The following is a 26391-nucleotide window of genomic DNA, read 5'->3' as shown; positions in this document are numbered from 1 at the left end:
TTGTAATATTCAGTCCATCATTTATACAGTGAACATTTCGCATAATTATGACTTATAACAAACAAGACGGCAAGTCCTTAAGGTAAAGAGTTGTTTTGAAGCATTCTGACACCCTGTCATAAAGAAAACAGATATAAACTTATGTTTCATTAGCATATGTAAAATATAACCGTTCCTGCTTTAGCTTAAATTATGCACAAAATATATAATATATAAAAAGTCACAAAGTGAGTGTTATAATGTCACATAGACTGTTCACTGTGTGAAAAAGTCTCTGCAACATCTCACAGCGAATTTATAGTGTGTCTCAGTGAGGGACCGATTAACGCACAGATGGGCACGTGCCCAGGCCCTGGCAAATTTAGGCTTGTAAATGTTTCATATAATTGTATTATTTTATTTAATGGTGGTGGGCGTAAATTTCAGCGGCATCTAGTGGTGAGATTGCAAATTGCAACCATCAGCTCACCCCTCCATTTCAAAACACATATGGTAGCCACCACAGGACAAACATGTCGTCGTTTGAGACATCATGGCTCCAACCGAAAACTCTAAAATAGGCAGGAAGGCATCATCCAAATCCAATGTTAGGTTTACTTCCTGTCTCCCGAGATACTTTTATCGTCTTGTCCTACAATTTTATACTCGGGCGAGCACGAGGAATGTGACTAGTCAAGCCTGGTCGAGTTCGAAAAAATAAAATGGTGGCCAAGAAAGTGACTTTAGCACAAATTTATTGGAAATAAAGTTTTGTTTTTACTTTTTACACATTTTGACTCAATTTCTAATGAGAAATTAGTATTGTAGTTTTCAAATATAAGATTCCTTGCTCTCTGTTTATATTTTAAACAGAATTTTGGTACGCAAACTATGAAGGCTGTCCGAATGCGTTTCCCAGATCTGCCTTAATGCCCCCAAAGTCATCGCCTCATGAGGCAGCGAGCGAACTTAGGGACGAAACACGCTTATACTATGTTCACACCAAACGCGTAGCATCACGTTGATCGTTCTAGATTACTTGCGGAATTTAACTTTGTTTCATGCAAATTTTTCGCTTGAGTTGAATATTTTCAGCTTGCGCGAAGGTGCATTTGAGTCAAATACTGTAGCACGTGTTTTCGCCACAATCACGCCACCTAATTTGCGTCATTCGTATCGCCCGCGCGATCAGTTTGTCCGTTGAGGGCTACTGTAGAAACATGACAGCGACTTCAATGTAAGGGGACATGTGTGGTATGTAAATAAAAACGTCTCATTCAAAGGTAATAAAAAAATACAGTTTATTATGTAAGGTCTTTATACACTTCTGAAAAGATAGTTATGTATTGCATTTGTGTCAAGAGACCCTTCTAAAAGTTACACAATGCAGGTTTAATAACATTGCATTAAATACTGTGAAATAATACTGTGAATACTTGAATGGCCATATAATCCGAACTTGATAACTGGATTTCGATGAGGAAGAGTTTTCCCAAAGGAAATCACGAAAGATCAGCTAAAGTAAGACCAACGTTTTTTTTTTTTTTTTTTATATTCCTGTCAGTAATTGGCACCTTAAAATGATTCTGATTCTGTGAGACTATACCCTAATATGTCATTTTTTAAATGCTGTTTTCATAACTTCTAACAACATAAAACTTGTGAAAATGATAAACATTCAGAGAAACAACCAGTCCTGTCAGATGCCTTTTGCAAGGGAGGCCAAGCAGCCCGCATGGTGTAATCTTGACTTCTCTAAGGGAGAGATTTCCAACGTTGAGACTAAAAAAGTTTCTAACAAGTTTACTTTTATTTCATTGTAATGGTAATGAAATTACCTCTCTGGGACAGTTGCCAGTAAGTTATCTTAGTACGAATAACTGAAATCTTCTTGGTTATCTTGCAACTTTAGGAGATTGTAGAGTTAACGCTGCTGGTACTGTAATGGTAATAAAAGGATCCCCCGGACGTAACAGTTGCCAGCTGGCAAGACCACAAATGACAGATAAATGACCTAACTGGTACTTCGTGTGTTAGCTGCGTTTGGTGATACTCAGTGTTGACAGATAAAAATGTTTAAGGATCATACCAGAAACTCACAATTATGGTATTTTGAAGAAAATTATTGTACACAAGTCAAATGTCCAGAATACAGCTATTTGTCTAGTTGTACTTAGTGGAAAACAACTGATGTAAGCGCCATGACAGGAATGTTGAAAGAGGGAGTAATTTTCAACGATGATTAGCTGAGAAGATACAGTCAGGTCCATAAATATTGGGACAGAGGCACATTTTGTGTTATTTTAGCTGTTTACCAAAATGTATTCCAGTTACAGTCATAATATTACAGACTATTGGCTTACAGTGCACACCCTCAGCTTTATTTTGAGGGTATTCACATCCAAATTGGCTGAAGGATTTAGGAATTACAGCTGTTTAATATGTAGCTCCCCCTTTTTAAAGAGGTCACAAGTAATGGGACAGTTGACTTAAAAGCTGTTTTATGGACAGGTATTGTCTATTTGTTTAATAATTTCCTTATGAATGACAGATGTTAAAGGTCTGGAGTTGATGTTAAGGTGGCAATTGCATTTGAAAGCTGTGGCTGTGAACCCAAATCATTCGATTCAGGGACATCTCCATGCAAGTGATACAGACCATATTTAGGTTTCAAAAACACAACAAATCCATCAGAGAGATAGCAGGAACATTAAAGTGCCCATCTTATGACTGCTTTTCCACAAGTTATATAGGTGTATGAGTTCCATAAAGCATGTTTCAAAAGTTGTTTGCTCGAAATAGCTTGTAGGAAAAGATTGTTACCCATCTCTAGTAGCCTCTGTTTCAGGGCAGTTCAGATTGTGCCGTTTTGAGCTAGTCTTACATATTTATGAGCTGCTGCTCCTTTGATCACGCCCCACTACTAACGTCATGTGATCGTGCGCATGCTCAGTGGTATCGTGAGCAGTACAGACCATACGGTGTTATTATTTTATATATTATTATTATTAACGGTTTATGTTGCCAACAGACAAATCATGCAGAAAAGTATCACTAATAAGTACACTACAGGAGAAGAAACTCATGACACACAATGATTCCAGAGTAAATTGTGATGTTACGTTAGCAGTCACAACAATAAACTCGTTTTCCCTGGACAATGCTAACATATTCCCATTATAAAACATTTTCAAACGCATTATTTTCGCAAATTACAGAAATTAAGACCCGGCGGGGGATGTATACTGCTTGTGGACCGCGTGCTAATTGCTAGAAGCTAGCGGGAGGTCCGGACCGTTCGGGGGTTAGCCTCGTCAGAAAAGCCGGGGCGGTAAGGCCCGGTCTCGGTGTGTCAAACTCATCATGACACACAAAGATTCCAGCGTAAATTGTGATGTAGCAGTCTCAACAATACACTCGTTTTCCCTGGACAATACTAACATATTCCCGTTATAAACATTTTCAAACGCATTATTTTCGCAAATTACAGAAATTAAGACCCGGCTGGGGATGTATACTGCTTGTGGACCGCGTGCTAATTGCTAGAAGCTAGCGGGAGGTCCGGACCGTGTATATATCTATGCGGACCGTAAAGTTATTAGAGGCTCGCCTCGTCAGAAAAGCATGGTCTCGGTTAGTTTGGCAAAAAGCTTTTAGCTCTAGCATCATAAATGTAGTATTTTGTGACAGAAGATGACATCATACAAAATATAACGTGACTTAACGTACCTTTTGTGATGATACAACGCGATCGCGAATCGAATCCAGTCTGTTTCAGATGTGTGAATGATCCATGAAAGTCCAATAAAATTACCATTTTTGTCCACAAATGCGTATAATCCGTGAAATATAGATACATAGTCTGTTGTTTACATCAGATTTCGCCTGAAGGTCTTATTGCCTACAATCTGAGGACTGTTTGCGTCGTAACACACTGTATATAAGATTACTCCGGGTTCCAATAATCACGCGTTAAAACTTTGTTTTTAAAAGTAGGTGGGAGTATAATCCATAATATCCAAATAGCGCTGTTATTTCCGTGAGACATGATAACAGCACAGAGGGTCTCATTCAAGTGACTGCTCTATGCTCTCTAGCTACCTGGTGGGTGGAGACCTGCGAGTGGGGTGGTGGGCGGGAAAATTCAAACTGAATGTGACGAAACTTTTTGTTACGTCACAACGGAGCTGAGTTTTAACTCACGCAATCTGAGACTCAAGGCAGAGGACATTCAGAAACCTGTATCTCACTCAAAACAGCATGGATGGATTTTTTTCCAAGTTTGTATGCGTGTGGGAGCATCAGAGACACAAAATAACACCCCAAAACCCAGAAAAAGTGAGTTTTTCATAATACGGGCACTTTAAGAGTGACCAGATCAACAATTTGGTGCATCCTGTTTAAAAAAACAACACACTGGTGAGCTCAGCAACATAAAAATCCTGTGTGTCTATATAGGGTAACAGTGGTGGATGATCGCATTATCCTCTCCATGATAAAGAAAAACCCCTTCACAACGTCAATATTACAAATATTACTCTTCCGCCAAACAAAGTAGAAACAGAGCGCAGTTCCCAACCAACACAGACGCAGCAAAGACAATGAAAATGTGATTTAAGACTGTGGTGTTTATTTTATAAATCACCATTCATCTAATTTAAACATTAACATTTATATCGTGCAACTGTTGAAGTGATGATCAAATATGCTTGGAAGCATGCTTAACTTTTTCCACATAAGCGTTTTTTTTAAGTTGCCACCCAATTTTAGTTTAATGCCTTGCAGAAAAATTATCTTCTTTATATAAACATAAAATATCAAATGAAAGAACAGACCATCCGCTTTCAAACAACGAGTTTCAACCAATCAGAATGAAGAACCAGAACTGCCCGTTTTATAATTAGCATTTTGAAGTAGACGCTATAGAAGAAGCTTGCGCTATTTAATGTGCACTTCCGGTTTACAATACCTCTGAGTTGTCCTAGACGCGACTCTACGTCTGGCAACACTGGTGATACTGCTTGTTTTGTAATGCATGGACTGCTAAATGCTCATCTGCTAAATGCAGAAATGTAAATAACATCAGGATATATTCCCCTGTAATATGATTTGGAAAGGTGAGTAGTTTTCAACACTGGCGCGATAAAAAAGTCGTGAAAGTAAATATTGTGTGCATGTTAGTGCTTTCCTATATGACGTACATGTGCAACACTGTAGTCGAAAAATATGTGGTGCTGAGGGCCTTTGAGACGTCAGTGCCCAGGGCACTTCAAAGTTATAATTCGTCTGTGTACGTAGTATAGTGAGTCTGTCGAGAAAAGACTTTGTGATGACGGTCTCTGAAGGCTTTTAAAAGAGACCCCTGAATCAGAGCCAGCGTTACACTTACAGCCAATGTCTGAACGCCAGCGGCAGTCATGCAGTCACCGAGCTGGCAGCCATTGTGGGTCACTTTCAATGCACCCCTGTCAGCAGGTGTGACTTAGCATTTTGTGCTTTGAGAGGACAAAAAGAAAAAAATGGAGGTACAGTGACAGAGGTGTAAACCTCATCACTCAGGCGGGGAGATACGAGTCCACATGTTTACAGAAGCAGAACGGGGGGATGAATAGAAGAGGGGATGTCAGGGTAGAAATGGAAAACCGAGCACAGACCATCGCTATGTTTGTGACGGGCCTTATCTTACCCTCTCACGACACAGAAGCCTTCTCCTACACATCATTTCATACTGCACTAATCGGCCTCTCAAGTTTTCTTGGCATAATCCTTAGATATATGACACAAAGTGGGAGTATTTAGTTAGATTCCCAGTAGTCAGTTTTAAAAGCACCTACGCAAAACAGACATAATCCACCCAGAGTTACCCACAGTGTCTGCACCATCACAACACTTAAAGCATTGGATAAGACATGAGGCTACATCTGCTGAAACTTTAAAACACACCATATGCAATTCCTCATGAAACACCATTGCTAAATATTTTCTCTATAAAATATGAGTTTTCGAATTACAGTGTCAATTTCACGATTCGAAATCGCCTTGTTTCCAACATCACAAACATGTGACCAATCACTTCAACACCTCAGTTGAATGAGTGGACCAGTGGATCGAGCCATAGATATTTGCTGCGTTCGAAACCGCCTACTTCCATACTAAATAGTACGCGAAAAGCAGTAGGTGAGTGGAGTAGTATGTTCGAACTCATAGTATTCCAAAAATAGTAGGCGAAAAGTACCCATCCTACCTACTACTTCCAGTTAGATTTTGAAGTGTGCATACAACGGACACTTCACTATCCCATGATGCCCCGGGAGAGGAGTTATCCAACGAAGAAGAAGAGGCGTCGTCATATTTGGAAATGGCTAAAGCAGCAATTCAGCTGTACTCGCACTGGTATGACATGATGTGATGACGACGTATGTCACGTGATGTATCAACATGGCGGATGTAGTACGTCTGAATCTTATTTATACTACGAGGATTCATACTATACAGTACCTACTGTTTTAACGACAAGTAAGTAGGTAGCATTTATGTATATATCTATGGTCCGAGGTGGTGCAAAAGAGTGGAGGCAGGGACTAATTCGCATATTCATATCTGTGGTCCTGGTTGTTTAATTGAGTAGAGGCAGGACTCATTTGCATATTCATAGATTTGCATATACTAAAAAAGGCAAGGGTGTAGAGTTACATTAAAGCAGTTTTAAAGCATGAAGAAATTACTATCAGAGGTAAAACTTTTACATATGCTATTATGATGCTCAAAGATAAGTTAAAGTCATAAAAAAATCGAATACAGGGGGAACCCAACTGCTAATATAGCTCTTAACTAAAAAGACTCTTATTAATAATAGACACAATGGCATTAAGGCTACATTTACACGTGGGCGGCTATTTTTATAAACGGACATTTCAACCTCTCCGGTCTAAAAAATAACTTTGTGAACACATGTCAGTTTTCAGAAAAGTGTTCATTTCCACGTACCCGTGCATATATGCCGTCAAGAGAAGCTCAAGCCCACGTAAGCCAATCACCGGTGGCGCTGGTGGTGATGTGGACTGGTTCTTTGTGTTGGAGGGAGGAGTTGTTGCAGTAGGTGTTCGATGAGGTCAAAGTACAGCGAGAGCGATTCGAAATTAGACCTCTACGTGTGATTTCTCAACTCGCTCTCGCAGTACGTTGACATCATCTGCCTGTCGGTTCTTGCAGCGAACACGCGTAAAATAGCTGACCTCCGAGCACTCGTCTCTGCTCCTCTAAATAATGGAGCAGCTGTATTTGCAAATACAAACTCACGAAACAAGTTTGCACGAACATAAATGGGATTATGGAAGCGTTCAGAGTAGCCGTCACATGTAAACATAGGTCGCACTTTTGACGTAGGTGCGAGCTCTGGCGCATACTGTGACGTTGCCTGCTTATGGCTTAAGTACCTGATGCAAGCAACGCAAATATTACGACACGCCTATAATCCCTCCCACTGCAAAGTGTTACTAAACTCGATGGAAAAGCTAACCACGCCAAAGTGAGGTGAGCTGACCCGACCCAAACTAAACTAAACTGTGGGGTACTATGCAATGGAAAAGCGCCATTATACATCCGTTTGTCCCAGTTTACATGCAAGCGTGCAAACAAAGGTTTTCAAAATATCCACTTTGGCCAGAGTTTTTAGAAAGAATCGGTTTCAGAGGCAAATTCTACTTTTACGTGTAAACGAAGGGAGCAAACGAAGGTAAATATCTCCGTTTTTCAAAATAACCATGTACGTGTAAACATAGCCTTAATAGGGGAGAACTAAAATAGGGAATGAGGACACACAGGTGAAGAGCGTTAACTAATAATGAATAATTAACAAGGAAACAAGGGGGTGGGTCAAGCCTTAAGACAGGACAGCACGAGGTACGCAAAACACAGGCCACGTGACTCTCCACACAAAACAAGACTACGTTTACACGTGGGTGGCCATTTTCATAAATGGACATTTCAACCTCCAGTTTCAAAAATAATATCGTGCACACATAGGTCGCACTTTTGACGTTGAGTGCCTAAACATTCGCTTTTCTCAGTTTACATGCAAGCGTGCAAACAAAGGTTTTCAAAATATCCACTTTGGCCGGAGTTTTTAGAAAGAATCGGTTTCAGAGGCAAATTCTACTTTTACGTGTAAACGAAGAGAGCAAACGAAGGTAAATATCTCAGTTTTTCAAAATAACCATTTATGTGTAAACATAGCCTTAGGCCCAATCCCATTTCTCTGTCTTACCCTTACCCCTACCCCTTAGTTTTGCACATTCATGTGAGAGTAAGGACCAAATGGGATAGCCCTTTTGCTCTCGTGAACGTGAAAAACTAAGGGGTAGGGGTAAGGGGTAAGACAGAGAAATAGGATTGGGCCTTAATAGGGTAGAACTAAACTAGGGAACGAGGACACACAGGTGAAGGGCGTTATCTAATCATGAATAATTAACAAGCCTTAAGGTCAAGGCTTAAGACAGGACAGCACGAGGTACGCAAAACACAGGCCACGTGACTCTCCACACAAAACAAGACTACGTTTACACATGGGTGGCCATTTTCATAAATGGACATTTCAGCTAGCCTGGTTAGCCAGACCTACATCAAGATGTAAGGTCTGGCAACTCTTCACACAAACTGCTCAATGCAAGGGGCGGGATATAAGGTTGTCCCTCAAAATGCCTCTGCACGCAATAGGATAGCGCTATGACCACTCAGAGCAACGAAGAAGGTGACGTAGTTACCGTAACCAGTCGGCAAAACTCCAAACACATCTTTCTTGCTTAAAAAGGACTTCAGTAGGGTTATTTGCTCTTCTCTCAAAGAAAAACATAAGCCTAAGTCCTCCAGAGTCGCGGCCAAAGCCGCTTCAAAAGAAAGCTGTTCGCCAGCCAGCAGCAGCCATTCTTTGTTTTCAAGTAGGAACCGTTGCAGCTCTGTCGTCATCATGTTAAGCCCGCCCCACAGACGCTACACACGATGTGATTGGCCTGACCAAATTTTGGTTTTTGGAGCTGTTAAGTGTATTGTGAGTGCCTAGACTAAACCCTGGCAGCAAATATATTTTGCGGCCGCTAGGGTGCGTCTAGATTTCTAGGCTACATTTCAGCCTCTCCAGTTTCAAAAATAACTTTGTGCACACATGTCAGTTTTCAGAAAAGTGTTCATTTACATGTACCTGTGTATATATGGTGTAACGAGAGGCTCAAGCCCACGTAAGCTAATCAGAATCCCAAAAACAGCAACGAATCACTTCCTGTTCCTCTTTTAAGCAAGGTCGCACTTTTGACATAGGTGTGAGCTCTGGCACATACTGTGAAGTTGGCTGCATAAACATCCGTTGGTCTCAGTTTACATGCAAGCGTGCAACCGAAGATTTTCAAAATCTACTCTGGCCGGAGTTTTTAGAAAGATTGGGTTTCAGAGGAGAGTTCTCCGTTTGCGTGTAAACGAAGGGCACAAACAAAGGGAAATGTCTCAGTTTTTCAAAATAACCATGTACGTGTAAACAGGGCAAAAGACAAATAAGGGCTGCCATGATCCTGTCACAAGAAACTAGTAAAAAGACATACAGGGCTAATAGGATCATGACAGTTAAATAGCAGAAAATTAGTATAATTTCCAGGGATCTCTTGTTGCCATGTGTCAATGTCATGTGAACGGATTGCATACATTTGCATTTTCTTGTGGACACTAATAGATTATAGATTGATAACATTGATACAAACCTAGTTTCTCAAAATAAATCCAAAAATTTGTCCTCGCTGAAACCCAGAGATGATTCAAAATCTTGCATCAGCTACAGTAACGGCACACGCAGTGGGCACACAACTCACATTTCATTAATTCATCCAAGTAATTTCACTCTCTGTACAACCTGAACAATTTAATGAAACTAAAATACATCTGTTTATAAATGTATCATATTTTAATTGACCTAAAATGACCTATTTGGGATCACTTAATGCTCATTGAGTTTTAGGACACAAACCTAAAATTTCGCTTATTATTGAGATTTGGTAAACTTCATTCTCATTACACTATCAGAAATAAAGGTACAAAACTTGTCACTGGGACAGTACCCTTTCAAAAAGGTACACCTTTGCACCCAAAAAGTGCATATTAGTACTTCAAAGGTACATATTGGCAGTTTAAAGATATATATTTGCACCTAAATGGTACATATTGGGACCTTTTTTAAAGGGTACTGCCCCAGTGACAGCTTTGTACCTTTATTTTTGACAGTGTACGAACAACCTGAACAATTTACATTACTTCAGTAAAACTAAAATACATGTGTTCATGAATGAATAATATTTGAATTGACCTATGGTCATACAATGAATGCCCATGTGCATTATTTTAAGTGTGGCTTTTAGTTGATTGCACTGAAGCCTGAGCACACAATTAGTTCAAATTAGTGACATTCATTTTAAAAGTGGGGTCAGCTGTTTTACCAAGTCTGTTCATTATGATAACATAATCAGTCTCTGTTAGTTTCTTAGAGATTCTTATTAAGCCAGATTGTGTTTCCATTTTGTAATCACCTTGATGTTGTTAAACCTGAGTGCTGTATTGGGAACAGATTTTCATATTCACAGAGTTCTGCAGTAATGAATGTTTCAAATAATGTCCCATTACAATGTTGGGCAAATTGCTTTAATTGCAAGACGTCAAACTGAAGTTAGCCAAGATCATTAAGGTAGAGTTTCACAGATATAATAAGAAAAGATAGAAGTGTGAATGCGCCCAGTGCAGCGAGGAAAGAGAATAATAAATAAAGTCATCAGTCTCACATTTCAATGAAAGTGAGCGTCCTCGCAGAATTAAATTCAGCTGCTCTGTAACAGCACCCACATGTTTTTAAACTTAATATAAAAAAGATTTGTTGTTTTTATAAATCTGACAACATGAAAGACTCTTTGGACATATAAAGGATGAAATACTACTCTAGGTAACCAAGATTAACATGAGATTGGCAGAAACTGTGTGTGTTATGTGATCTTTAAGTGTTTGTTCTTAAAATTTTGAGTTAACTTAAAAATATTAGTTGATAACATTTTAAAGTAGCCTGGCTAACACCAGACCAGTCTCGGAGAGTGAGACCGACGTGGTCTGGATTTGAGGTGTGGTTTACGAATGCCAGAGCCGTTAATTGGGCACTACGAATGTCTATCAAATGCATCTGTACGTAGCTCATAGCCAATCATTTCAATTATACCAGATGACATATGTAGAGCGACATAGATTCAAGCATAAACAACTTTTATTGGTACGTGTGCACACAGCTGAAAGCTATGCAACTAAACCGATAGCTGTGTATTTATATTGAAAACCAACACAACTTAGTGGCACTGTGACAACCACAGTACAGGCATAATGACAATATGATATTAATAAATACCACTTACCATTTAGAAGTTAAATGGACTTCGTCCTGAGAAGGGAACGAGATGCTGTGTCGCCATAGCAACACTTTGGGGAACGCCTTGGCGTGACTGATCTGAAGCACATGTAAAACATAATCAATAATTAGATGATTGGAAATAGGCTGGATGTCGCGCGGACCAGGGGTATAAAAAGGCATCCCAAACAGACACACTCGCTACCAGTGCCGAAGCAAGTGCCTACAGGGATGCAGGGAGTATGGCATGGAGACGCAGCGTCTCGTTCCCTTCTCAGGGAACCAGGGTTACCTACGTAACCCGAGACGTTCCCTTTCGAGGAACTCGAGCTGCGTCGTCCTAGCAACGCTTTGGGGAACGAGAGCTTCCATTCTACCAAGTGCCTGTAGCGTGTAAACTGAACACAGTCAAGGCAAAAGAACCTGGGACCCTAAAGAGGGGTCTAGGTCTAGACCATAAAATCTGACGAAGGTGAGCGGCAAAGACCAACCGGCCGCATCACACACGTCCTGAAGAGAGGTGCCTGACCCTAAGGCCTTAAAGGCAGCCATACCCCGGGTAGAGTGGGCCCTCACAGCGACGGGTGAGGGTAAGCCCTGATGTTCATAAGCCAGTGAGATAGCATCCACTATCCATCTGCTCAAAGTCTGCTTGGTTGCCCGTAAACCTTTTCTGGGTGAACCAAAGCACACAAATAGCTGCTCGGACTTCCTCCTCTGAGCAGTCCTGTGAACGTATGTGTCCAGTGCTCGCGCAGGACACACCAAATTCAGATTTTCTTGGTCCACGCTCCTGAAGGGGGGAGGACAAAGGGCCTGTAGAACATAGGGCCTCAGCACATTGTTCAGCACCTTGGGAATATAACCTGGTTTCGGGTGTAAAAAAGCCTTAGCCATGCCAGGTGCAAACTCCAGACATGTCAGGAATACTGACAGGGCCTGAAGGTCCCCCACCTGCTTTAAAAATGTAATAGCCAGAAGGAACACCATCTTAAAGGCCAGAAACCTATCTGGTGACGTCTCAAGTGGCTCTAACGGAGCCAATGAGAGCCCTTGCAGCACGACCGCTAGGTCCCAGGTAGGTACCCTAGAGCGACTAATGGGTCGCAACCTCCGGATGCCTCAGGGAGAACCACAGCAGGCAATGTGTGGTGTCCTGGGATGCAAACAGATCTACCTCGGCGCATCCAAATATAGTCCAGGTGTGGTACACACTGGATGAAGTCTCCACTCCCCCGGGGATGTCTGTTGTCTCGACAGTGCATCTGCCATATTCAGGTGGCCTGGTATGGTGTATAGGCTGCCCGCGAGAATCTGTCGCATGAGCTTGTAAAGTTTCCGCGACCGTAGACCTCCTTGGTGATTTATGTATGAGACCACAGATGTGTTGTCTGTCCAGACAAGAACATGATGGCCCCTCAGGTCTGAAAGGAAATGCCTGAGTCCAAACCATACCGCCATCATTTCCAGGCAATTTATGTGCCAAAGTTGATGATGCGGTTTCCAGCGATTTTGACTCTAAAGGAATTCCATAATCGCACCCCAACCTGTGAGAGATGCGTCTGTTGTCAGCGTCACACGTCGACAGCGCACACATAGCACAGGACCTTGGGATAAAAATCCCAGCTTTTTCCACATTACCAGAGTACGCAGACAACGGTGCGTGACTTTGATCATATGAAATGGGTTTCCCCTCGGGGAAAAACCCTTGGTCTTCAGCCACCACTGTAGAGGTCTCTTATTCAGCAGGCCGGTGGGAATAACGCTGGACGCGCTTCCATAAGACCTAGCAGTCTCTGAAACTGCTTCACCGTACGCAGCTGGCCCAGCTTGAATGCTTTTGCGGCAGTTACAATGACACCGATGCGTGCAGGTGAAAGCTGCGCCCGCATCGTCATGGAATTCCAAATAACACCCAAATAAGTGTGTCTCTGTGCAGGAGAAAGCACACTCTTTTTGGTATTCAGACGCAAGCCCAGATCTCTCATATGAGCGAGAACAACATCTCGATGCTGAACTGCCCTCTGTTCTGAGTCCCCCAGAACGAGCCAGTCGTCTATGTAATTTAATTTGCGAATGCTAAGTAGATCAGGGGTGATTTACTAAGTAGATGATAACGTTCTTTGATTGACAGCTGTACAGGATGAGCTAACGTTAGTCTGCTTTGCTCATGTTCATAATAACAACAACATGATAATAACTTTCTACATAGTTTGTTTACCGTAGTTACACAAAACAAGCAACAACTAAGCCAAATTATGTTTTAGATATTTTTTACCATTTTACATTACCTGAGTCTGCAGAAAAACTGGGCTGAAACGGTGCTCAAAATCTTCCTGACGAAAGTGCTGGCTGGATATTCAAATTTTCAAGTAATCTGTTAGGCTGTTTCTCAATATGTGGTCTCAGGGATCTTGCGTCCTTGTGTCCTCACTCTACGTCATCATTAACAGTCGAAGTTCAATTCCAATTCTCAAGAACGCAAGTACAGAGGACGCATGAAAATACCTGGATGAGTTCTTGATATCGAGGATGCATCGAGTGCAGACTTGCGCGCTGAAATCTGGGGAGGTCACATGACCAGCAGGAAGATCGCACACATCTCAATTCTCACAAGTGCGTTCTGTGTTCTCGCGACCTTCTGAGTTCGTTCTTCCGAGGTCGCCTGGCAAGACCAGTCTCCACGAGAACACAAGTCCGTTCTTTGCATTCTTGGAATTGAGAAACAGCCTTATTGCTGTGTCAGCTGAGTGGCGCGTTGATGTAAACAATAAAAACTCCCGGAGGCCTGAATTTGTTGTCCCTACATCCACATACTGCACAGGTTCTAGTAATCTTTTATCAAGGGTTTTTGTGATTTCCCCTTCAGAGACGGCAAAAGCGGATTTACTAGTTGGTTGGGTTCATCTGACGGCTGACTTTAAGTTAACTTGAGTTGATTTGAGAGCAGATTGAGTGGTAAAAGAAGTTATTGGGCTTGTTCAATTTCATGCAAGAATCGAAAGCCAGTTGACGTGAAAGTACCGTCATCAGGCTGTCAGTTCTTGCGGCGCCGCATGAAGTCGAACAAGCCTGAAGGCTACATCAGTCAGTGGTTAGTGGGTGGAGCTAATTACTCAGTTTCACACAGTGCATTCTGGTTAATTGAGTCCATCAAAGACCATTACGAAAATTCTGCTTCAACACTATCAATCTAATAATCGAAATTGTGCAAATTTCTTTTTTTCTCATGTAAAATGCAAAATGGACATAAATTACCCCTGATAACAGGCTACAATGTCTAGGGTTCAATTCCGCTTTAATGTTTACTTTGAACAAACTGTTGCCAGTAAATAACTTAAATTTACAGTAAGTTACTGGCAAACAGCTGCATAACTACAGCCAATTTTTTACAGTGTGTGTTTCTAAAACTTAAGGTAGATGAAATCTACATATACAATTTGCACTCTTATCTTATTTACAAGATTCTTGGAAGCTGCCAAGCTGTGATGTTGATGATTAAAATCTAAAATAACTGTGGTATTTCTGTTTTCAGTGCTCCTGTGTAAGAAATAAATACCTGCATGTAAAGACAGCAGACGTTTCCAGGCCGGATCCACACCGGATCTGACTCAGAGTCGTCAGCTGTCTGGGACAGAACTGATCATATCGCACCGTACAGGCAGATCTGCTTTAATATTACTCAAGAAGTTAAGCATTATTACAGGAGTAGAAAAAGACATGTGTTTGTGGCAAGACTTGATAATGATACATGAGATTTACCAGCGTCTTTTTAATATATTCCAATTTCACAGAGCACATCTAGTCATTTTCTATTACAGCAGATATTCAGATTTGTTTCACGTTATGCAAATCGAACCACATTACAATGATACATTGCATGACAACAGTGACATTCATACTTTGATTTACACCTAATTATTAATACATTCTTGGCCTGGAATGAGATATATTAATGTTGATGACCTTTAATCGAGGACACCGAAGTAACGCTGAACGTTGATCAGTCAGTTCATGTTTCTCCTGCATGTGTGCATGAATCTTTCTGGCTCTGATAACCTTTCTTCTGTTTGAAATGTATTCAGCTCCAAACAATGAAATCATATTTTCAATTCAGTAACAGTTGGCATTGTTTGCAGTATTTCAGCACAAAACTTCTTTACCCACCCATGATCAGGTAATAAATGGAAAAGTACATGAGGTGGTGCTATGTTGTGAATATACAGTAGTCACCAGAGCAGAAAGCACAATGTCAGTGAGGAGACATGAAAATCAGAAACAGCCCAATTACCCCCCAATGTTCAATTTTTTTGAAGATATGTCACCCCCAGGGGCTGGCTATGTTTGACTAAAGCCACGCCCCTTCTCCACTTCCACCTCGAGGAGGTCCCCAAAGCCAACCCAATGACCAGACAACACGAGAGCAGGTAAGTAATAAAACAAACTTTATTTAAATATTTAAAAGAATAGAGAAATGGGGAAAGGGCAATTACAACTAAAGGGATCTCTAGCTCCTCCCTCCAGGGAGACTGCAGCCACGGGCAGGCAGGGACAAAGGGCAACGGGGGTCCAGACCACCGTAAACCATGGGGGGGGGGGAAGCGTCAGGCTCCGCCCTGGTCCCTGCTATCCGTGGCGCCCTCCTTCTTCCTTCCTGGAGGCAGAGTACAAACAGTATGACTGGTAAGTGGACTTTTCGCTACCTGCGTACCTTTCTCTGTTCGGCAGGGGGTCTTCGCCCCGCGTGCCTTCACGTTTCTCCGTCGTCTGTTCACTCCCTTGTTCCTTGTTCTCCACAAGTGGCCGCTGGGACACAAAAGCACTGTTAACTTGGACTTCGAGTACTTCTCACCGGCTCTGCTGTTTACAGCTCTTGGTAGGTATAGCTCTCCACAGTCTGTTCTCCTAATGTTCACTCTCGTTCTCCTTTTCCTCCACAGGTGGCTACTGGGACACAAAAGCACTGTTAACTTGGACTTCAAATACCTCTCACCGGCTCTGCTGTTTACAGCTCTTGGTAGGTATAGCTTTCCACAATCTGTTCTCCTAATGTTCACTCTCGTTCTCCTTTTTCTCCACAGGTGGCCGCTGGGACACAAAAGCACTGTTAACTTGGACTTCGAACACTTCTCACCGGTTCTGCTGTTTACAGCTCTTGGTAGGTATAGCTTTCCACAGTCTGTTCTCCTAATGTTCACTCTCGTTCTCCTTTAACTCCACAGGTGGCTGCTGGGACACAAAAGCACTGTTAACTTGGACTTCAAATACCTCTCACCGGCTCTGCTGTTTACAGCTCTTGGTAGGTATAGCTTTCCACAATCTGTTCTCCTAATGTTCACTCTCGTTCTCCTTTTTCTCCACAGGTGGCCGCTGGGACACAAAGCACTGTTACTTGGATTTTGGATGCTTCTCACCTGGTCTGCTGTTTACAGCTCTTGGTAGGTATAGCTTCTCCACAGGTCAAGCAGAGGGGCGAAGATGACACACCGCCTCACCGGGTCGAGCGCTGCCCTATCCTCACTACCCGTAGGGCGATCGAATCCTGGACAGGGGCGCCCCTTTGTAGAGACCACGGGGCGGCGGAACTCTTTCGCCTCCGACTCTGCGACAGGGGCAGATACAGGTAAGTTTCCAATACAAATAATCCAATGTTGTACTCACACTCGCTGACAGCTCTTAATCTGCGTCACTTCACACTCCAAACAGCACACTGCGTATAGTAGCTGGTAATTCCCGAGGTCGTTAGCCTCTCCGTCCTCTGCCCAGTGGAAAATGGATGATGCGGGGTTTCGTCTGACAAGACACACAGCAACCCACAGCAAATACACAGCACCACTTCAACGTGAAAAGTTTACTAATTTCAAAGACTCACTCACCACACTATCAGTGTACACAACAAAGGACGCCCTGCGTCCTCCACTTCGCTTGGGCTGGATAAGGGCGATGGAAATACGACCTGAATGGTAGTTCGTTGCTGTGGCTGCTTGGATGGACGCTTCTGCAGCTCACCCACCACGCTGTTTCAGGGGTAGGGCCGCCCTCCTTCTCCTGGAGGTATCCAACAATTGCACAGGTTAGTTTTTACAAGTTGCTCAACACCAGAGTTGATACTCACAGCGGTTTGCCTTTGTTTACGTTGCAGAACAAAGTCGGTTTCCTTCCTGCTTTACTCCTTTAAATGTGCTACTTAGACCAATGTTTCTTCTACCCGTAGGATTTTCCTTTAACTCCAGCGTGTCCACCGCAGACTACAACGAGAGAGAGAGAGAGAGAGAGAGAGAGAGAGAGAAAATGTAGACAGCCACCAATGTCTATCAACGAGCCCAGCTCCGTTCCTCAGCACACACTAAACTTGTCCAACTGTGATTTAACTGCTCTTTAAATACTCCTCCGTGTACTCCAGTTGTCCAATCACCTGGCGATCTCCTTAACTACACACAGCTGTGCTTAATCGACTGATTACAGCCCTTCGCGATGCTGCCGGATGTCCGGTGTTTCCTTTCCCCGGCCTGGGCGGAAACATCCGGGCGGAACCAAACTTTCCCAACTTTTGGTTCCGCCCAAAAAGATCGTCACCTTGTGACAGATACATACATATAGCCCTGAATGGTTTGGTCCCCCCAATGTTTAAGATGTGACCTCCTCAGTCAAAGCTGAAGGGTGTTAGGCATGAAGATATGTACACTAGATGTCGCCTTGGCTACAGAAGTCCATCGTCAAATAGAGCCACCATCTTGAAACAAGGGAGCCCCGCATCAGCGTCATTGTAGGCAATGGTGTAACGGAAATAAAATCACCAAATCACCATAAGTCGTCATGAATGCAATTTTCTTGGTTTTCTTTTGGTTCGTTTCAACAGTCAGACATGTATTTAGCATTGAGTCCAGAAAAAAATAAAAGTTTTGATATTATGAACATCCATACGCTGCACAAAAGTCGGGCATCAACAAAATAAGGCTATTCCCATGTCACTGTCATAAGGGTCTTTTTATTTTATGAAACAGCTACCGCATAATACTAACATAAGAACCCAAATGTTTATGAAATATTTTAAAGGATGGTATTCATACACAGGGGCGTCGGACTGGGGGTAAAACCAGTACTGATTACCAGGGCCCAAAAGGAAGAGAGGGCCCTTGAAAAGTCTAGAATATATTATGGGGGTGGGGCATGGGGGCCCATCAGGACTGCCTATGCATAGTGCCCGAGATCTTGTGCAACGCCCCTGTTCATACATTCTGACTTCTTAATTAGATTCATTATGCTTAAGAACGATTTGGATGTAAGACAAAGTATTTCTGTGCCGAAAGCACTTTGTCAGAGTCGGTACAAATTTCGGAAATTTCTTTTTTGACTACTGAATCTGTTGCGTAAGCAGTACAGGAAGTACAGTGGAAGTCCTTATATGGGCACTTGACCCAGAATAGCGCATGCATACATCAACCAAGAGCTGACACAAAATCAACGTCACCAAAGAAGTGTGTTTTTTTGTGAGGGAAATGTAAGCTTGTTCAACTTCCCAGCATTATGGAAACAATGGATATAGTTTGTTTTCTGGGGTAGCAGTGGAGTTGTGCATGTGTGCAGTGTTGGGAAAGTTCACTTTCTACATTAACTAGTTCAAAGTTCAGTTCACAAATTTTAAAATGAACTAGTTCAGTTCTTCATATTTCAAAATTTTGAACTAGTTCACAGTTCCAAAAATGAACTAATTTATTTAAATGATTGCCATTATAGCCCATATAGAACCACGGACAGCAATTATTTGATCAGTTTTAACACTGAATCTAAATACGTCAGATTTCATCTTCATATCCAACTTTAAATCTTTATCCAACCAGGGTTTACATTAGCATTGACTGTCTTTTAATTTTTGTATTTGCTTGCACATACCTTAAAAGGCTAGCAAGGTGCTTCAAGGGGGTCGCACACCGGGCGAAAAACGCCTTAAATAGCGTGAGCTTAATCAGAGTCTATTTCAAGATCCAGAATATGCGTTAGCAGCCTATGTTAATCGTTAATAATTTGGGACAAATATGATGTTATTTAATGTTAAACTATTTGAGTGGCGCGGCAGGGATTTCAGCAGTGTCCAGTGCGTCACCTCCATGCTGCTCCTTGTTTTGATGACACATGCAGCCATGAAACGCGGGTGTTGCCAGATTGGGTGTTTTTTCCGCTACACATTAAAGTCTGTTTACAGTGTGTTTTAGCCGGGTTTTTGCCTGGAAGACTCTATAGAAATCTGACACCCTATTGAACGATGTTAAACTGAGAGAGCATGCTGTTCACAAGCCCCAGAATAAACAAGTTCACAGTAACGTTCATCAGGCAGTAATATAGTACATTCAGTTCACATTCGCCCAAAATATGAACGAGTTCATGAACTTTGATTCAATGAACGAGTTCAGGCACAATACTGCATGTGTGTTTGTTTAATACTGGATTTTGTTAAAATCAGGTCATGAGTCGCACACAGTAAATAAAACTGAATCAAATATCTGTTTTGTTGGAAATCGCTGCGTTAGAGATAGTGGGATAATGTTTTGTATGTGTTTGCTTGATCGTGACTCCTCCACGGTATGCCTCCAGGAGCTATGTTTTTTTTTTTTTTTTTGGAAAGTAGCAGTTCAACTGATCTGTCTTTTATGAATCTGATAAAACTAAAGACTTTTCGGAGATATGAAGACTATTATTTATGTACTCAATGAGATGAGCAGAAACACTGTGTCATATATTCACTGATGTAAAGAGTTGCCTTGCGTACAAGATGATCAAGGATGCTATAGTTTCTTATTTTTCAAAACTGATATCTGCCAGCAAAAGGAATCATAAAACTTTGTTTGAAACTATTAACAACATTGTTTCTCGTGCCTGTGTTTTTTCTAAAGATGGTTGGAATCATTTTTTGTCTCACTTTGTGGACAAGGTTACAGCTGTTAGGGCAGGCATTGCACCATTAGAAACCCATATTATAGTTAATCAACAAAAACCCTCAATACTGGACTTTTTTTCCCCCATTTCCCTGGAGGACATCATTAGATTAGTGGGTACAATAAAGCATTCCCAAAGTTCTGTCGATATTTTGCCTATATCTTTGCTCATGAAATCCATTACATTTATTGGCCCCGTGTTTGGTTTCAATTATAAATCTATCTCTCAGGCTGGACCAGGTCCCTAGGTGTTTTAAACATGCTGTTGTTCAGCCTCTTTTGAAAAAGAGTAATCTTAATGCTGCATATTTTAACAACTATAGGCCTATTTCTAAATTGCATTTTATTTTTTTTAAATCCTAGAAAAGGTTGTTACAATGCTGTTAAATTATGTGCTGGAGGCTCATAATATCTGTGATAAATACCAGTCTGGCTTTCGTAAAAACCATTCAACTGAAACTGCCCTCCTTATAGTCTCAAATTATATCTTGATGGCTGCTGATGCATGAGACTGTTCTCTGCTGGCGTTGTTAGATCTCAGTGCAGCATTTGACACTGTTGATCACTGCACTCTGATTGATAGACTGAACTCTCTTGTGGGCATGTCTGGATCTGCTTTGGATTGGTTTACCTCCCACCTAGTTTTTCAGTGTCCTCGGGATCTTTTATGTCATATTCTGTTCCTTTGTCCTGTGGTGTGCCGCAAGGTTCTGTGCCTGGCCCCCTGTTGTTTTGTCTGTATATGCTTCCCCTAGGCAAGATTATAAGTAGTTTTAAAACAGTATCTTATCATTGTTATGCAGATGAAATCCAGTTATATATTTCATTAAGTCCAAATAGACTAGACAAATGTCCCTTTTGCTGAACTGTTCAGTCTCCATAAATAAATGGATGGCTGAGAACTTTCTGCAACTTAATACAGATAAAACAGAGGTGATGATTTTTGTCCCAGACAGCATTACCGCTAAAATTAGGCAGGACTTGGGGGTCTATCATCCTCTGATTGCAGTGACATAAGAAATCTAGGTGTCATTTTTTTGACAGATCAATGTGTTTGAATAGTTAACATGACTTTTCAAACACATCAATTCATCAAACACACATTGTGGTTTGCACCTGTTTTTTTATCTCAGGAACATTGCTAAGATTAGATTTATGGTTTAAAAAAGAGATGGAGATGCTTGTTCATGCTTTTATTTCTTCACATTTGGACTATTGCAATGTACAAAATGCAGCTGCTAGGGTTTAACAAAGACCAGCAGGAGGTCACACATTACACCTGTGCTGAAAACCCTTCATTGGCTTCCTGTTGATTTTAGAGTACATTTTAAAATTTTGGTCAATACTTTCAGAGCCTTGCATGGTTAAGCAACTTCTTTTGTGCATGATTTATCACATATCCATATTCTTTGGCAGTCTTTAAAGTCAATAGGCCAAGATATTTTACCTGTTCCTAGAACACGTCTTAAGACAAGAGGTGACCGTGCTTTTTGTGTTGTGGCCCCAAGGCTCTGGTACTTGTTCCCTTTAGCTCTGAGAACTAAGCCATAGTTCCAGAGCCTGTGGAATCTTCAAAAGAAAACACTTAAAGACTTATCTTTTTGGACAAGCTTCTAACTAACAATATGATTTGCCTGTTATTGAATTTTTATGGGATTTTGATGGGAATTCAGTTGTGAGTTGAACTAGTTATTATATATTTGATATTGTTTATTTTTATTTTACTGTGCAGCCCTTTGTGACCCTTCCTTGTATGTGAAAGGTGCTATATTGATACATTTTACTTACTTACTTACTCATGTACAGTCTTGTTCAAAATAATAGCAGTACAATGTGACTAACCAGAATAATCAAGGTTTTTAGTATATTTTTTATTGCTACGTGGCAAACAAGTTACCAGTAGGTTCAGTAGATTCTCAGAAAACGAATGAGACCCAGCATTCATGATATGCACGCTCTTAAGGCTGTGCAATTGGGCAATTAGTTGAAAGGGGTGTGTGCAAAAAAATAGCAGTGTCTACCCTTGACTGTACAAACTCAAAACTATTTTGTACAAACATTTTTTTTTCTGGGATTTAGCAATCCTGTGAATCACTAAACTAATATTTAGTTGTATGACCACAGTTTTTTAAAACTGCTTGACATCTGTGTGGCATGGAGTCAACCAACTTGTGGCACCTCTCAGCTGTTATTCCACTCCATGATTCTTTAACAATTCATTCACATTTCTTGGTTTTGCTTCAGAAACAGCATTTTTGATATCACCCCACAAGTTCTCAATTGGATTAAGGTCTGGAGATTGGGCTGGCCACTCCATAACATTAATTATGTTGGTTTGGAACCAAGACTTTGCCCGTTTACTAGTGTGTTTTGGGTCATTGTCTTGTTGAAACAACCATTTCAAGGGCATGTCCTCTTCAGCATAGGGCAACATGACCTCTTGAAGTATTTTAACATATGCAAACTGATCCATGATCCCTGGTATGCGATAAATAGGCCCAACACCATAGTAGGAGAAACATGCCCATATCATGCTCCATGCTTCACTGTCTTCACTGTGTACTGTGGCTTAAATTCAGAGTTTGGGGGTCGTCTCACAAACTGCCTGTGGCCCTTGGACCCAAAAAGAACAATTTTACTCTCATCAGTCCACAAAATGTTCCTCCATTTCTCTTTAGGCCAGTTGATGTGTTCTTTGGCAAATTGTAACCTCTTCTGCACATGCCTTTTTTTTAACAGAGGGACTTTGCGGGGGATTCTTGAAAATAGATTAGCTTCACACAGACGTCTTCTAACTGTCACAGTACTTACAGGTAACTCCAGACTGTCTTTGATCATCCTGGAGGTGATCATTGGCTGAGCCTTTGCCATTCTGGTTATTCTTCTATCCATTTTGATGGTTGTCTTCCGTTTTCTTCCACGTCTCTCTGGTTTTGCTCTCCATTTTAAGGCATTGGAGATCATTTTAGCTGAACAGCCTATCATTTTTTGCACCTCTTTATAGGTTTTCCCCTCTCCAATCAACCTTTTAATCAAAGTACGCTGTTCTTCTGAACAATGTCTTGAACGACCCATTTTCCTCAGCTTTCAAATGCATGTTCAACAAGTGTTGGCTTCATCCTTAAATAGGGGCCACCTGATTCACACCTGTTTCTTCACAAAATTGATTTCTCAGTGATTGAATGCCACACTGCTATTTTTTTGAACACACCCCTTTCAACTAATTCAACTAATTGCCCAATTGCACAGCCTTAAGAGCGTGCATATCATGAATGCTGGGTCTCATTTGTTTTCTGAGAATCTACTGAACCTACTGGTAACTTGTTTGCCATGTAGCAATAAAAAAATATACTAAAAACCTTGATTATTCTGGTTAGTCACATGGTACTGCTATTATTTTGAACAAGTCTGTACATGCATCTGTTAAATAATAATCACTTTTAAATTAATTAATTTATTTTCATTGCAAAATGAGATTACACCTTCACAAATATCAAAAATGTGTCTTTTCATCTTATGCAATTGACATTGTAATTTTGTAAATAAACTGGCTCTCAGAACCATCACGATTTCACTGTTTAATCGTGGTTCTTTTTCATGCTGGTTTTTAAAGACTATTTTGCTATTACTGAGCCTTAATACAGCCATAATAATGCCCCCATTTAAAAATGCATTTCTTACAAGGTAACAAATATATGCGCGGAAAGTGCACGGACAGTACGCGTACAACAGCGCATGCGTGGGAAAATTATTTGTATTACGTATGTGTCGAAGACGGCCATCTGTGCGTAGTTGTGGAAAAAAGGTATACCCGGCCCTTGCCTCATCTTCATGTAGCTCGTGCCTTGTCGCGTACTTAATGTAGGCACAAATCACGATACAACAATGTTTCCGAAAAAAGTGTTTAAAAAAATATTTAAATCGTTCACGATCAAATATCATCATATCGTACACCCCTAGGGGCAGTACCCTTTCAGATAATACACCTTTGTACCTACAGCGTTCATATTAGTATCTCAAACTCATATCTGTGCCTAAATAGTCCTTGCTGGGACTTGAGATCAGCGTGATATTATCTGAATATATTGGTTCTTTTAAATGTAAATGTTAAAGTTATCTATAATCTGAGCATGTGGATCAGTAGTGAGGTTTTTACTCTTTAAACTGATGTAGATGAACAGATGCTAGATTCAGATGGAAAAACTGAGTGTTAATGCAAGTTACTGAATAATACTGTAAATGTATTTCATTGTAATGTAATAAATGCATTAAAGCTAACCTAAAAATGCACTTTTTAGCAGAAAAATCCTACATGTTTACTTTATATTTCATCAATTTCAAAAATACTGTATGTAAGATAACGAAAATGCATTGTATATACTCTAAGTGTTGGGTCAAAAAGGGACGAACCCAACCATTAGGTTGTAATTTAACACAAGCTGCGTTGTTTTAACCTGTCTGTTTAACCAATTGTTTGGTCAATTATAAACATTTTCTGGGTTAATTTAACCAAATGGCTTGTCCCTTTTTGACCCAACATTGGGTTGAAAGTAACCCAGCATTTTTTTGTGTTGTGTACAAAATGATGGGATCCATTACATAACTGTACAAAATTGTATATTCCTATATTGTGTGCTAAAACAACACAGAATGTGCATACAAATAAATTTGTCGCCATGACAACCTGACTCGCTTCAGGAGGAAACTTGGAGAATGAGAAAGGAGGGAACGTGGAGAAAACAAGAGTGAAGGAAGAGAGGTGGAGAGAATCTGTATACTGACCCACTGTGTTTTGTTTAATAAGCATCAGCCTCCCTGCATGAATCTGGCAAATACATTCCCAGCGGAAAGTTGTTTTAATATCCGGGCCCGTGAGATCGCATTTAATTGCGGCGTGCCAATGAGAATCCGATGGCTTAAAATACCACAAGTCCACAGCAATTACTGTGATGTGACAGGGAGAGGAGAATTTCTGCTCCGACACAATGCTTCTTTGCCAAGTCCCTACTTGTTGTGCATCTAACAAGTGACTAAAGTTTTCTTTGCGGTAATGTGAGCTATTTTAGTTGTTTATGAACAGCAGAGTTGAACGATATTAAAAACCATGGTTAAGCCAACAGGAGAATTTGACCCTGTGTGCTTTCTCATACACGTTATTGGTATAAAAAAACGTCTTCATAATCTTTCATCCATTGCAATAACTTGTTCTGCCTCAAACTATCTTTTTCTTTCTACCCCCGAACCATTTGGTCAAATTTGACTATGTAACACACATGAACCACTTAATTCTCATTATAACACATCTTTTTCTCACTAAATTTAATGTTACACTCAGAAATTCATTTCTGTAGTAGACGCTGACCGATTAATTCAGCTGATATGAGCCTGTCACAGATATATCTGTATTGGCATATATGCCACAGTTAACCCTGCATTGCGGTGTCAAACGGTTAGAATGCTATGACTAAATGCTTAACAACGGACAGCCAATCAGAAACTGAAGTGCACGTTTCATATATCACCATCTGTATACTGAAAACACATGGATTGGAGTAAAAATGACACTCCAGGAGATTCACTGATTCGGAAGCACGGGACAAGTGATCATTTAAAGCAGCAGCAGTTTGACATCGCTTTTTATCCAATCATGATTGTTGACACTGCAAATATGCAAATGAAACGTTAACCTATGGTTTAGGAATGCGGGTAGAGTTTAGTAAAAAAAACTGTTCTACTGACATCATTAAAGCAGGAAGTAGAGGGCTGTAGTCCAAACAGGTCTGTTAAAGAAAATACATTCACCTTAAGGATTATTAGGAACAGCTGTTCAATTTCTCATTAATGCAATTATCTAATCAACCAATCACATGGCAGTTGCTTCAATGCATTTAGGGGTGTGGTCCTGGTCAAGACAATCTCCTGAACTCCAAACTGAATGTCAGAATGGGAAAGAAAGGTGATTTAAGCAATTTTGAGCGTGGCATGGTGGTTGGTGCCAGACGGGCCGGTCTGAGTATTTCACAATCTGCTCAGTTACTGGGATTTTCACGCACAACC

The sequence above is a fragment of the Paramisgurnus dabryanus genome, chromosome 19, assembly GCF_030506205.2.
Source record: "Paramisgurnus dabryanus chromosome 19, PD_genome_1.1, whole genome shotgun sequence".
NCBI lineage: Eukaryota > Metazoa > Chordata > Actinopteri > Cypriniformes > Cobitidae > Paramisgurnus > Paramisgurnus dabryanus.
The sequence above is the reverse complement of the archived record's forward strand: the minus strand, read 5'-3'. Positions refer to the sequence as shown.